The sequence below is a fragment of the Ptiloglossa arizonensis genome, chromosome 11, assembly GCF_051014685.1.
Source record: "Ptiloglossa arizonensis isolate GNS036 chromosome 11, iyPtiAriz1_principal, whole genome shotgun sequence".
NCBI classification, from domain to species: Eukaryota; Metazoa; Arthropoda; class Insecta; order Hymenoptera; family Colletidae; genus Ptiloglossa; species Ptiloglossa arizonensis.
In genome coordinates, this window is record NC_135058.1 from 489926 (window position 1) to 504513 (window position 14588).

A 14588-nucleotide genomic window follows, 5' to 3' on the forward strand; every position below is an offset into this window, starting at 1 on the left:
TTTGAGTTTTTCAAGCGTTTCTTACCTCAAAACTGCCATATCTCGCGAACGGATTGACCAATTCGCAAAATTTCAGTTGCATCTGAAAGTAGAAACTCGCCCGATTACAACGGTCTGAGTAGTTTTCCCCTAGGCCGTTCTAGTTATTCGTTTCGAGCATCAGAACTGCGAAAATTTTGAGTTTTTCAAGCGTTTCTTACCTCAAAACTGCCATATCTCGCGATCGGATTGACCAATCCGCAAAATTTCAGTTGCATCTGAAAGTAGAAACTGGCCCGATTTCAACGGTATGAGTAGTTTTCCCCTAGGCCGTTCTAGTTATTCGTTTCGAGCATCAGAACTCCGAAAATTTTGAGTTTTTCAAGCGTTTCTTACCTCAAAACTGCCATATCTCGCGAACGGATTGACCAATCCGCAAAATTTCTGTTGCATCTGAAAGTAGAATCTCGCCCGATTACAACGGTCTGAGTAGTTTTCCCCTAGGCCGTTCTAGTTATTCGTTTCGAGCATCAGAACTGCGAAAGTTTTGAGTTTTTCAAGCGTTTCTTACCTCAAATCTGCCATATCTCGCGAACGGATTGAGCAATCCGCAAAATTTCTATTGCATCTGAAAGTAGAAACTCGCCCGATTACAACGGTCTGAGTAGTTTTCCCCTAGGCCGTTCTAGTCATTCGTTTCGAGCATCAGAACTGCGTAAATTTTGAGTTTTTCAAGCGTTTCGTACCTAAAAACTGCCATATCTCGCGAACGGATTGACCAATTCGCAAAATTTCAGTTGCATCTGAAAGTAGAAGCTTGCCCGAATACAACGGTCTGAGTAGTTTTCCCCTAGGCCGTTCTAGTTATTCGTTTCGAGCATCAGAACTGCGAAAATTTTGAGTTTTTCAAGCGTTTCTTACCTCAAAACTGCCATATCTCGCGAACGGATTGAGCAATCCGCAAAATTTCTGTTGCATCTGAAAGTAGAAACTCGCCCGATTACAACGGTCTGAGTAGTTTTCCCCTAGGCCGTTCTAGTTATTCGTTTCGAGCATCAGAACTGCGAAAATTTTGAGTTTTTCAAGCGTTTCTTACCTCAAAACTGCCATATCTCGCGATCGGATTGACCAATCCGCAAAATTTCAGTTGCATCTGAAAGTAGAAACTGGCCCGATTTCAACGGTATGAGTAGTTTTCCCCTAGGCCGTTCTAGTTATTCGTTTCGAGCATCAGAACTGCGAAAATTTTGAGGTTTTCAAGCGTTTCTTACCTCAAAACTGCCATATCTCGCGAACGGATTGACCAATCCGCAAAATTTCTGTTGCATCTGAAAGTAGAAACTCGCCCGATTACAACGGTCTGAGTAGTTTTCCCCTAGGCCGTTCTAGTTATTCGTTTCGAGCATCAGAACTGCGAAAATTTTGAGTTTTTCAAGCGTTTCTTACCTCAAAACTGCCATATCTCGCGAACGGATTGACCAATCCGCAAAATTTCTGTTGCATCTGAAAGTAGAAACTCGCCCGATTACAACGGTCTGAGTAGTTTTCCCCTAGGCCGTTCTAGTTATTCGTTTCGAGCATCAGAACTGCGAAAATTTTGAGTTTTTCAAGCGTTTCTTACCTCAAAACTGCCATATCTCGCGATCGGATTGACCAATCCGCAAAATTTCAGTTGCATCTGAAAGTAGAAACTGGCCCGATTTCAACGGTATGAGTAGTTTTCCCCTAGGCCGTTCTAGTTATTCGTTTCGAGCATCAGAACTCCGAAAATTTTGAGTTTTTCAAGCGTTTCTTACCTCAAAACTGCCATATCTCGCGAACGGATTGACCAATTCGCAAAATTTCAGTTGCATCTGAAAGTAGAAGCTTGCCCGAATACAACGGTCTGAGTAGTTTTCCCCTAGGACGTTCTAGTTATTCGTTTCGAGCATCAGAACTGCGAAAATTTTGAGTTTTTCAAGCGTTTCTTACCTCAAAACTGCCATATCTCGCGATCGGATTGACCAATCCGCAAAATTTCAGTTGCATCTGAAAGTAGAAACTGGCCCGATTTCAACGGTATGAGTAGTTTTCCCCTAGGCCGTTCTAGTTATTCGTTTCGAGCATCAGAACTGCGAAAATTTTGAGTTTTTCAAGCGTTTCTTACCTCAAAACTGCCATATCTCGCGAACGGATTGACCAATCCGCAAAATTTCTGTTGCATCTGAAAGTAGAAACTCGCCCGATTACAACGGTCTGAGTAGTTTTCCCCTAGGCCGTTCTAGTTATTCGTTTCGAGCATCAGAACTGCGAAAATTGTGAGTTTTTCAATCGTTTCTTACCTAAAAACTGCCATATCTCGCGAACGGATTGACCAATCCGCAAAGTTTCAGTTGCATCTGAAAGTAGAAGCTAGCCCGATTACAACGGTCTGAGTAGTTTTCCCCTAGGCCGTTCTAGTTATTCGTTTCGAGCATCAGAACTGCGAAAATTTTGAGTTTTTCAAGCGTTTCTTACCTCAAAACTGCCATATCTCGCGATCGGATTGACCAATCCGCAAAATTTCAGTTGCATCTGAAAGTAGAAACTCGCCCGATTACAACGGTCTGAGTTGTTTTCCCCTAGGCCGTTCTAGTCATTCGTTTCAAGCATCAGAACTGCGTAAATTTTGAGTTTTTCACGCGTTTCTTACCTAAAAACTGCCATATCTCGCGAACGGATTGACCAATCCGCAAAGTTTCAGTTGCATCTGAAAGTAGAAGCTCGCCCGATTACAACGGTCTGAGTAGTTTTCCCCTAGGCCGTTCTAGTCATTCGTTTCGAGCATCAGAACTGCGTAAATTTTGAGTTTTTCAAGCGTTTCTTACCTCAAAACTGCCATATCTCGCGAACGGATTGACCAATCCGCAAAATTTCTGTTGCATCTGAAAGTAGAAACTCGCCCGATTACAACGGTCTGAGTAGTTTTCCCCTAGGCCGTTCTAGTCATTCGTTTCGGGCATCAGAACTGCGTAAATTTTGAGTTTTTCAAGCGTTTCTTACCTCAAAACTGCCACATCTCGCGAACGGATTGACCAATCCGCAAAGTTTCTGTTGCATCTGAAAGTAGAAACTCGCCCGATTACAACGGTATGAGTAGTTTTCCCCTAGGCCGTTCTAGTTATTCGTTACGAGCATCAGAACTGCGAAAATTTTGAGTTTTTCAAGCGTTTCTTACCCCAAAACTGCCATATCTCGCGAACGGATTGACCAATCCGCAAAGTTTCTGTTGCATCTGAAAGTAGAAACTCGCCCGATTACAACGGTCTGAGTAGTTTTCTCCTAGGCCGTTCTAGTCATTCGTTTCGAGCATCAGAACTGCGTAAATTTTGAGTTTTTCAAGCGTTTCTTACCTAAAAACTGCCATATCTCGCGAACGGATTGACCAATCCGCAAAGTTTCAGTTGCATCTGAAAGTAGAAGCTCGCCCGATTACAACTGTCTGAGTAGTTTTCCCCTAGGCCGTTCTAGTTATTCGTTTCGAGCATCAGAACTGCGAAAATTTTGAGTTTTTCAACCGTTTCTTACCTCAAAACTGCCATATCTCGCGAACGGATTGAGCAATCCGCAAAATTTCTGTTGCATCTGAAAGTAGAAACTCGCCCGATTACAACGGTCTGAGTAGTTTTCCCCTAGGCCGTTCTAGTTATTCGTTTCGAGCATCAGAACTGCGGAAATTTTGAGTTTTTCAAGCGTTTCTTACCTCAAAACTGCCATATCTCGCGAACGGATTGACCAATTCGCAAAATTTCAGTTGCATCTGAAAGTAGAAGCTTGCCCGAATACAACGGTCTGAGTAGTTTTCCCCTAGGCCGTTCTAGTTATTCGTTTCGAGCATCAGACCTGCGAAAATTTTGAGTTTTTCAAGCGTTTCTTACCTCAAAACTGCCTTATCTCGCGAACGGATTGACCAATCCGCAAAATTTCTGTTGCATCTGAAAGTAGAAACTCGCCCGATTACAACGGTCTGAGTAGTTTTCCCCTAGGCCGTTCTAGTTATTCGTTTCGAGCATCAGAACTGCGGAAATTTTGAGTTTTTCAAGCGTTTCTTACCTCAAAACTGCCATATCTCGCGATCCGATTGACCAATCCGCAAAATTTCAGTTGCATCTGAAAGTAGAAACTGGCCCGATTTCAACGGTATGAGTAGTTTTCCCCTAGGCCGTTCTAGTTATTCGTTTCGAGCATCAGAACTCCGAAAATTTTGAGTTTTTCAAGCGTTTCTTACCTCAAAACTGCCATATCTCGCGAACGGATTGACCAATTCGCAAAATTTCAGTTGCATCTGAAAGTAGAAGCTTGCCCGAATACAACGGTCTGAGTAGTTTTCCCCTAGGCCGTTCTAGTTATTCGTTTCGAGCATCAGAACTGCGAAAATTTTGAGTTTTTCAAGCGTTTCTTACCTCAAAACTGCCATATCTCGCGAACGGATTGACCAATTCGCAAAATTTCAGTTGCATCTGAAAATAGAAGCTTGCCCGAATACAACGGTCTGAGTAGTTTTCCCCTAGGCCGTTCTAGTTATTCGTTTCGAGCATCAGAACTGCGAAAATTTTGAGTTTTTCAGGCGTTTCTTACCTCAAAACTGCCATATCTCGCGAACGGATTGACCAATCCGCAAAATTTCTGTTGCATCTGAAAGTAGAAACTCGCCCGAACAACGGTCTGAGTAGTTTTCCCCTAGGCCGTTCTAGTTATTCGTTTCGAGCATCAGAACTGCGAAAGTTTTGAGTTTTTCAAGCGTTTCTTACCTCCAAACTACCATATCTCGCGAACGGATTGACCGATCCGCAAAATTTCTGTTGCATCTGAAAGTAGAAACTCGCCCGATTACAACGGTCTGAGTAGTTTTCCCCTAGGCCGTTCTAGTTATTCGTTTCGAGCATCAGAACTGCGAAAGTTTTGAGTTTTTCAAGCGTTTCTTACCTCAAAACTGCCATATCTCGCGAACGGATTGACCAATTCGCAAAATTTCAGTTGCATCTGAAAGTAGAAGCTTGCCCGAATACAACGGTCTGAGTAGTTTTCCCCTAGGCCGTTCTAGTTATTCGTTTCGAGCATCAGAACTGCGAAAATTTTGAGTTTTTCAAGCGTTTCTTACCTCAAAACTGCCTTATCTCGCGAACGGATTGACCAATCCGCAAAATTTCTGTTGCATCTGAAAGTAGAAACTCGCCCGATTACAACGGTCTGAGTAGTTTTCCCCTAGGCCGTTCTAGTCATTCGTTTCGGGCATCAGAACTGCGTAAATTTTGAGTTTTTCAAGCGTTTCTTACCTCAAAACTGCCATATCTCGCGAACGGATAGACCAATCCGCAAAATTTCTGTTGCATCTGAAAGTAGAAACTCGCCCGATTACAACGGTCTGAGTAGTTTTCCCCTAGGCCGTTCTAGTCATTCGTTTCGGGCATCAGAACTGCGTAAATTTTGAGTTTTTCACGCGTTTCTTACCTAAAAACTGCCATATCTCGCGAACGGATTGACCAATCCGCAAAGTTTCAGTTGCATCTGAAAGTAGAAGCTTGCCCGATTACAACGGTCTGAGTAGTTTTCCCCTAGGCCGTTCTAGTCATTCGTTTCGAGCATCAGAACTGCGTAAATTTTGAGTTTTTCACGCGTTTCTTACCTAAAAACTGCCATATCTGGCGAACGGATTGACCAATCCGCAATGTTTCAGTTGCATCTGAAAGTAGAAGCTTGCCCGAATACAACGGTCTGAGTAGTTTTCCCCTAGGCCGTTCTAGTTATTCGTTTCGAGCATCAGAACTGCGAAAATTTTGAGTTTTTCAAGCGTTTCTTACCTCAAAACTGCCATATCTCGCGAACGGATTGACCAATTCCCAAATTTCAGTTGCATCTGAAAATAGAAGCTTGCCCGAATACAACGGTCTGAGTAGTTTTCCCCTAGGCCGTTCTAGTTATTCGTTTCGAGCATCAGAACTGCGAAAATTTTGAGTTTTTCAAGCGTTTCTTACCTCAAAACTGCCATATCTCGCGAACGGATTGACCGATCCGCAAAATTTCTGTTGCATCTGAAAGTAGAAACTCGCCCGATTACAACGGTCTGAGTAGTTTTCCCCTAGGCCGTTCTAGTTATTCGTTTCGAGCATCAGAACTGCGAAAGTTTTGAGTTTTTCAAGCGTTTCTTACCTCAAAACTGCCATATCTCACGAACGGATTGAGCAATCCGCAAAATTTCTGTTGCATCTGAAAGTAGAAACTCGCCCGATTACAACGGTCTGAGTAGTTTTCCCCTAGGCCGTTCTAGTTATTCGTTTCGAGCATCAGAACTGCGGAAATTTTGAGTTTTTCAAGCGTTTCTTACCTCAAAACTGCCATATCTCGCGAACGGATTGACCAATTCGCAAAATTTCAGTTGCATCTGAAAGTAGAAGCTTGCCCGAATACAACGGTCTGAGTAGTTTTCCCCTAGGCCGTTCTAGTTATTCGTTTCGAGCATCAGAACTGCGAAAATTTTGAGTTTTTCAAGCGTTTCTTACCTCAAAACTGCCTTATCTCGCGAACGGATTGACCAATCCGCAAAATTTCTGTTGCATCTGAAAGTAGAAACTCGCCCGATTACAACGGTCTGAGTAGTTTTCCCCTAGGCCGTTCTAGTTATTCGTTTCGAGCATCAGAACTGCGGAAATTTTGAGTTTTTCAAGCGTTTCTTACCTCAAAACTGCCATATCTCGCGATCCGATTGACCAATCCGCAAAATTTCAGTTGCATCTGAAAGTAGAAACTGGCCCGATTTCAACGGTATGAGTAGTTTTCCCCTAGGCCGTTCTAGTTATTCGTTTCGAGCATCAGAACTCCGAAAATTTTGAGTTTTTCAAGCGTTTCTTACCTCAAAACTGCCATATCTCGCGAACGGATTGACCAATTCGCAAAATTTCAGTTGCATCTGAAAGTAGAAGCTTGCCCGAATACAACGGTCTGAGTAGTTTTCCCCTAGGCCGTTCTAGTTATTCGTTTCGAGCATCAGAACTGCGAAAATTTTGAGTTTTTCAAGCGTTTCTTACCTCAAAACTGCCATATCTCGCGAACGGATTGACCAATTCGCAAAATTTCAGTTGCATCTGAAAATAGAAGCTTGCCCGAATACAACGGTCTGAGTAGTTTTCCCCTAGGCCGTTCTAGTTATTCGTTTCGAGCATCAGAACTGCGAAAATTTTGAGTTTTTCAGGCGTTTCTTACCTCAAAACTGCCATATCTCGCGAACGGATTGACCAATCCGCAAAATTTCTGTTGCATCTGAAAGTAGAAACTCGCCCGAACAACGGTCTGAGTAGTTTTCCCCTAGGCCGTTCTAGTTATTCGTTTCGAGCATCAGAACTGCGAAAGTTTTGAGTTTTTCAAGCGTTTCTTACCTCCAAACTACCATATCTCGCGAACGGATTGACCGATCCGCAAAATTTCTGTTGCATCTGAAAGTAGAAACTCGCCCGATTACAACGGTCTGAGTAGTTTTCCCCTAGGCCGTTCTAGTTATTCGTTTCGAGCATCAGAACTGCGAAAGTTTTGAGTTTTTCAAGCGTTTCTTACCTCAAAACTGCCATATCTCGCGAACGGATTGACCAATTCGCAAAATTTCAGTTGCATCTGAAAGTAGAAGCTTGCCCGAATACAACGGTCTGAGTAGTTTTCCCCTAGGCCGTTCTAGTTATTCGTTTCGAGCATCAGAACTGCGAAAATTTTGAGTTTTTCAAGCGTTTCTTACCTCAAAACTGCCTTATCTCGCGAACGGATTGACCAATCCGCAAAATTTCTGTTGCATCTGAAAGTAGAAACTCGCCCGATTACAACGGTCTGAGTAGTTTTCCCCTAGGCCGTTCTAGTCATTCGTTTCGGGCATCAGAACTGCGTAAATTTTGAGTTTTTCAAGCGTTTCTTACCTCAAAACTGCCATATCTCGCGAACGGATAGACCAATCCGCAAAATTTCTGTTGCATCTGAAAGTAGAAACTCGCCCGATTACAACGGTCTGAGTAGTTTTCCCCTAGGCCGTTGTAGTCATTCGTTTCGGGCATCAGAACTGCGTAAATTTTGAGTTTTTCACGCGTTTCTTACCTAAAAACTGCCATATCTCGCGAACGGATTGACCAATCCGCAAAGTTTCAGTTGCATCTGAAAGTAGAAGCTTGCCCGATTACAACGGTCTGAGTAGTTTTCCCCTAGGCCGTTCTAGTCATTCGTTTCGAGCATCAGAACTGCGTAAATTTTGAGTTTTTCACGCGTTTCTTACCTAAAAACTGCCATATCTCGCGAACGGATTGACCAATCCGCAAAGTTTCAGTTGCATCTGAAAGTAGAAGCTTGCCCGAATACAACGGTCTGAGTAGTTTTCCCCTAGGCCGTTCTAGTTATTCGTTTCGAGCATCAGAACTGCGAAAATTTTGAGTTTTTCAAGCGTTTCTTACCTCAAAACTGCCATATCTCGCGAACGGATTGACCAATTCGCAAAATTTCAGTTGCATCTGAAAATAGAAGCTTGCCCGAATACAACGGTCTGAGTAGTTTTCCCCTAGGCCGTTCTAGTTATTCGTTTCGAGCATCAGAACTGCGAAAATTTTGAGTTTTTCAAGCGTTTCTTACCTCAAAACTGCCATATCTCGCGAACGGATTGACCGATCCGCAAAATTTCTGTTGCATCTGAAAGTAGAAACTCGCCCGATTACAACGGTCTGAGTAGTTTTCCCCTAGGCCGTTCTAGTTATTCGTTTCGAGCATCAGAACTGCGAAAGTTTTGAGTTTTTCAAGCGTTTCTTACCTCAAAACTGCCATATCTCACGAACGGATTGAGCAATCCGCAAAATTTCTATTGCATCTGAAAGTAGAAACTCGCCCGATTACAACGGTCTGAGTAGTTTTCCCCTAGGCCGTTCTAGTCATTCGTTTCGAGCATCAGAACTGCGTAAATTTTGAGTTTTTCAAGCGTTTCGTACTTAAAACTGCCATATCTCGCGAACGGATTAACCAATCCGCAAAGTTTCAGTTGCATCTGAAAGTAGAAGCTAGCCCGATTACAACGGTCTGAGTAGTTTTCCCCTAGGCCGTTCTAGTTATTCGTTTCGAGCATCAGAACTGCGAAAATTTTGAGTTTTTCAAGCGTTTCTTACCTCAAAACTGCCTTATCTCGCGAACGGATTGACCAATCCGCAAAATTTCTGTTGCATCTGAAAGTAGAAACTCGCCCGATTACAACGGTCTGAGTAGTTTTCCCCTAGGCCGTTCTAGTTATTCGTTTCGAGCATCAGAACTGCGGAAATTTTGAGTTTTTCAAGCGTTTCTTACCTCAAAACTGCCATATCTCGCGATCCGATTGACCAATCCGCAAAATTTCAGTTGCATCTGAAAGTAGAAACTCGCCCGATTACAACGGTCTGAGTAGTTTTCCCCTAGGCCGTTCTAGTCATTCGTTTCGAGCATCAGAACTGCGTAAATTTTGAGTTTTTCAAGCGTTTCGTACTTAAAACTGCCATATCTCGCGAACGGATTAACCAATCCGCAAAGTTTCAGTTGTATCTGAAAGTAGAAGCTAGCCCGATTACAACGGTCTGAGTAGTTTTCCCCTAGGCCGTTCTAATTATTCGTTTCGAGCATCAGAACTGCGAAAATTTTGAGTTTTTCAAGCGTTTCTTACCTCAAAACTGCCATATCTCGCGAACGGATTGACCAATTCGCAAAATTTCAGTTGCATCTGAAAGTAGAAGCTTGCCCGAATACAACGGTCTGAGTAGTTTTCCCCTAGGCCGTTCTAGTTATTCGTTTCGAGCATCAGAACTGCGAAAATTTTGAGTTTTTCAAGCGTTTCTTACCTCAAAACTGCCATATCTCGCGAACGGATTGACCAATTCGCAAAATTTCAGTTGCATCTGAAAATAGAAGCTTGCCCGAATACAACGGTCTGAGTAGTTTTCCCCTAGGCCGTTCTAGTTATTCGTTTCGAGCATCAGAACTGCGAAAATTTTGAGTTTTTCAAGCGTTTCTTACCTCAAAACTGCCATATCTCGCGAACGGATTGACCGATCCGCAAAATTTCTGTTGCATCTGAAAGTAGAAACTCGCCCGATTACAACGGTCTGAGTAGTTTTCCCCTAGGCCGTTCTAGTTATTCGTTTCGAGCATCAGAACTGCGAAAGTTTTGAGTTTTTCAAGCGTTTCTTACCTCAAAACTGCCATATCTCGCGAACGGATTGAGCAATCCGCAAAATTTCTATTGCATCTGAAAGTAGAAACTCGCCCGATTACAACGGTCTGAGTAGTTTTCCCCTAGGCCGTTCTAGTCATTCGTTTCGAGCATCAGAACTGCGTAAATTTTGAGTTTTTCAAGCGTTTCGTACTTAAAACTGCCATATCTCGCGAACGGATTAACCAATCCGCAAAGTTTCAGTTGCATCTGAAAGTAGAAGCTAGCCCGATTACAACGGTCTGAGTAGTTTTCCCCTAGGCCGTTCTAGTTATTCGTTTCGAGCATCAGAACTGCGAAAATTTTGAGTTTTTCAAGCGTTTCTTACCTCAAAACTGCCATATCTCGCGAACGGATTGACCAATTCGCAAAATTTCAGTTGCATCTGAAAGTAGAAGCTTGCCCGAATACAACGGTCTGAGTAGTTTTCCCCTAGGCCGTTCTAGTTATTCGTTTCGAGCATCAGAACTGCGAAAATTTTGAGTTTTTCAAGCGTTTCTTACCTCAAAACTGCCATATCTCGCGAACGGATTGACCAATTCGCAAAATTTCAGTTGCATCTGAAAGTAGAAGCTTGCCCGAATACAACGGTCTGAGTAGTTTTCCCCTAGGCCGTTCTAGTTATTCGTTTCGAGCATCAGAACTGCGAAAATTTTGAGTTTTTCAAGCGTTTCTTACCTCAAAACTGCCTTATCTCGCGAACGGATTGACCAATCCGCAAAATTTCTGTTGCATCTGAAAGTAGAAACTCGCCCGATTACAACGGTCTGAGTAGTTTTCCCCTAGGCCGTTCTAGTCATTCGTTGTGGGCATCAGAACTGCGTAAATTTTGAGTTTTTCAAGCGTTTCTTACCTCAAAACTGCCATATCTCGCGAACGGATAGACCAATCCGCAAAATTTCTGTTGCATCTGAAAGTAGAAACTCGCCCGATTACAACGGTCTGAGTAGTTTTCCCCTAGGCCGTTCTAGTCATTCGTTTCGGGCATCAGAACTGCGTAAATTTTGAGTTTTTCACGCGTTTCTTACCTAAAAACTGCCATATCTCGCGAACGGATTGACCAATCCGCAAAGTTTCAGTTGCATCTGAAAGTAGAAGCTTGCCCGATTACAACGGTCTGAGTAGTTTTCCCCTAGGCCGTTCTAGTCATTCGTTTCGAGCATCAGAACTGCGTAAATTTTGAGTTTTTCACGCGTTTCTTACCTAAAAACTGCCATATCTCGCGAACGGATTGACCAATCCGCAAAGTTTCAGTTGCATCTGAAAGTAGAAGCTTGCCCGAATACAACGGTCTGAGTAGTTTTCCCCTAGGCCGTTCTAGTTATTCGTTTCGAGCATCAGAACTGCGAAAATTTTGAGTTTTTCAAGCGTTTCTTACCTCAAAACTGCCATATCTCGCGAACGGATTGACCAATTCGCAAAATTTCAGTTGCATCTGAAAATAGAAGCTTGCCCGAATACAACGGTCTGAGTAGTTTTCCCCTAGGCCGTTCTAGTTATTCGTTTCGAGCATCAGAACTGCGAAAATTTTGAGTTTTTCAAGCGTTTCTTACCTCAAAACTGCCATATCTCGCGAACGGATTGACCAATCCGCAAAATTTCTGTTGCATCTGAAAGTAGAAACTCGCCCGAACAACGGTCTGAGTAGTTTTCCCCTAGGCCGTTCTAGTTATTCGTTTCGAGCATCAGAACTGCGAAAGTTTTGAGTTTTTCAAGCGTTTCTTACCTCCAAACTACCATATCTCGCGAACGGATTGACCGATCCGCAAAATTTCTGTTGCATCTGAAAGTAGAAACTCGCCCGATTACAACGGTCTGAGTAGTTTTCCCCTAGGCCGTTCTAGTTATTCGTTTCGAGCATCAGAACTGCGAAAGTTTTGAGTTTTTCAAGCGTTTCTTACCTCAAAACTGCCATATCTCGCGAACGGATTGACCAATTCGCAAAATTTCAGTTGCATCTGAAAGTAGAAGCTTGCCCGAATACAACAGTCTGAGTAGTTTTCCCCTAGGCCGTTCTAGTTATTCGTTTCGAGCATCAGAACTGCGAAAATTTTGAGTTTTTCAAGCGTTTCTTACCTCAAAACTGCCTTATCTCGCGAACGGATTGACCAATCCGCAAAATTTCTACTGCATCTGAAAGTAGAAACTCGCCCGATTACAACGGTCTGAGTAGTTTTCCCCTAGGCCGTTCTAGTCATTCGTTTCGAGCATCAGAACTGCGTAAATTTTGAGTTTTTCAAGCGTTTCTTACCTCAAAACTGCCATATCTCGCGAACGGATAGACCAATCCGCAAAATTTCTGTTGCATCTGAAAGTAGAAACTCGCCCGATTACAACGGTCTGAGTAGTTTTCCCCTAGGCCGTTCTAGTCATTCGTTTCGGGCATCAGAACTGCGTAAATTTTGAGTTTTTCACGCGTTTCTTACCTAAAAACTGCCATATCTCGCGAACGGATTGACCAATCCGCAAAGTTTCAGTTGCATCTGAAAGTAGAAGCTTGCCCGATTACAACGGTCTGAGTAGTTTTCCCCTAGGCCGTTCTAGTCATTCGTTTCGAGCATCAGAACTGCGTAAATTTTGAGTTTTTCACGCGTTTCTTACCTAAAAACTGCCATATCTCGCGAACGGATTGACCAATCCGCAAAGTTTCAGTTGCATCTGAAAGTAGAAGCTTGCCCGAATACAGCGGTCTGAGTAGTTTTCCCCTAGGCCGTTCTAGTTATTCGTTTCGAGCATCAGAACTGCGAAAATTTTGAGTTTTTCAAGCGTTTCTTACCTCAAAACTGCCATATCTCGCGATCGGATTGACCAATCCGCAAAATTTCAGTTGCATCTGAAAGTAGAAACTGGCCCGATTTCAACGGTATGAGTAGTTTTCCCCTAGGCCGTTCTAGTTATTCGTTTCGAGCATCAGAACTGCGAAAATTTTGAGTTTTTCAAGCGTTTCTTACCTCAAAACTGCCATATCTCGCGATCCGATTGACCAATCCGCAAAATTTCAGTTGCATCTGAAAGTAGAAACTGGTCCGATTTCAACGGTATGAGTAGTTTTCCCCTAGGCCGTTCTAGTTATTCGTTTCGAGCATCAGAACTGCGAAAGTTTTGAGTTTTTCAAGCGTTTCTTACCTCAAAACTGCCATATCTCGCGAACGGATTGAGCAATCCGCAAAGTTTCAGTTGCATCTGAAAGTAGAAGCTCGCCCGATTACAACGGTCTGAGTAGTTTTCCCCTAGGCCGTTCTAGTTATTCGTTTCGAGCATCAGAACTGCGAAAATTTTGAGTTTTTCAAGCGTTTCTTACCTCAAAACTGCCATATCTCGCGAACGGATTGACCAATTCGCAAAATTTCAGTTGCATCTGAAAGTAGAAGCTTGCCCGAATACAACGGTCTGAGTAGTTTTCCCCTAGGCCGTTCTAGTTATTCGTTTCGAGCATCAGAAATGCGAAAATTTTGAGTTTTTCAAGCGTTTCTTACCTCAAAACTGCCATTTCTCGCGAACGGATTGACCAATTCGCAAAATTTCTGTTGCATCTGAAAGTAGAAACTCGCCCGATTACAACGGTCTGAGTAGTTTTCCCCTAGGCCGTTCTAGTCATTCGTTTCGAGCATCAGAACTGCGTAAATTTTGAGTTTTTCACGCGTTTCTTACCTAAAAACTGCCATATATCGCGAACGGATTGACCAATCCGCAAAGTTTCAGTTGCATCTGAAAGTAGAAGCTCGCCCGATTACAACGGTCTGAGTAGTTTTCCCCTAGGCCGTTCTAGTTATTCGTTTCGAGCATCAGAACTGCGAAAATTTTGAGTTTTTCAAGCGTTTCTTACCTCAAAACTGCCATATCTTGCGAACGGATTGACCAATTCGCAAAATTTCAGTTGCATCTGAAAGTAGAAACTCGACCGATTACAACGGTCTGAGTAGTTTTCCCCTAGGCCGTTCTAGTCATTCGTTTCAAGCATCAGAACTGCGTAAATTTTGAGTTTTTCACGCGTTTCTTACCTAAAAACTGCCATATCTCGCGAACGGATTGACCAATCCGCAAAGTTTCAGTTGCATCTGAAAGTAGAAGCTCGCCCGATTACAACGGTCTGAGTAGTTTTCCCCTAGGCCGTTCTAGTCATTCGTTTCGAGCATCAGAACTGCGTAAATTTTGAGTTTTTCAAGCGTTTCTTACCTCAAAACTGCCATATCTCGCGAACGGATTGACCAATCCGCAAAATTTCTGTTGCATCTGAAAGTAGAAACTCGCCCGATTACAACGGTCTGAGTAGTTTTCCCCTAGGCCGTTCTAGTTATTCGTTTCGAGCATCAGAACTGCGAAAATTTTGAGTTTTTCAAGCGTTTCTTACCTCAAAACTGATCTATCTCGCGAACGGATTGACCAATTCGCAAAATTT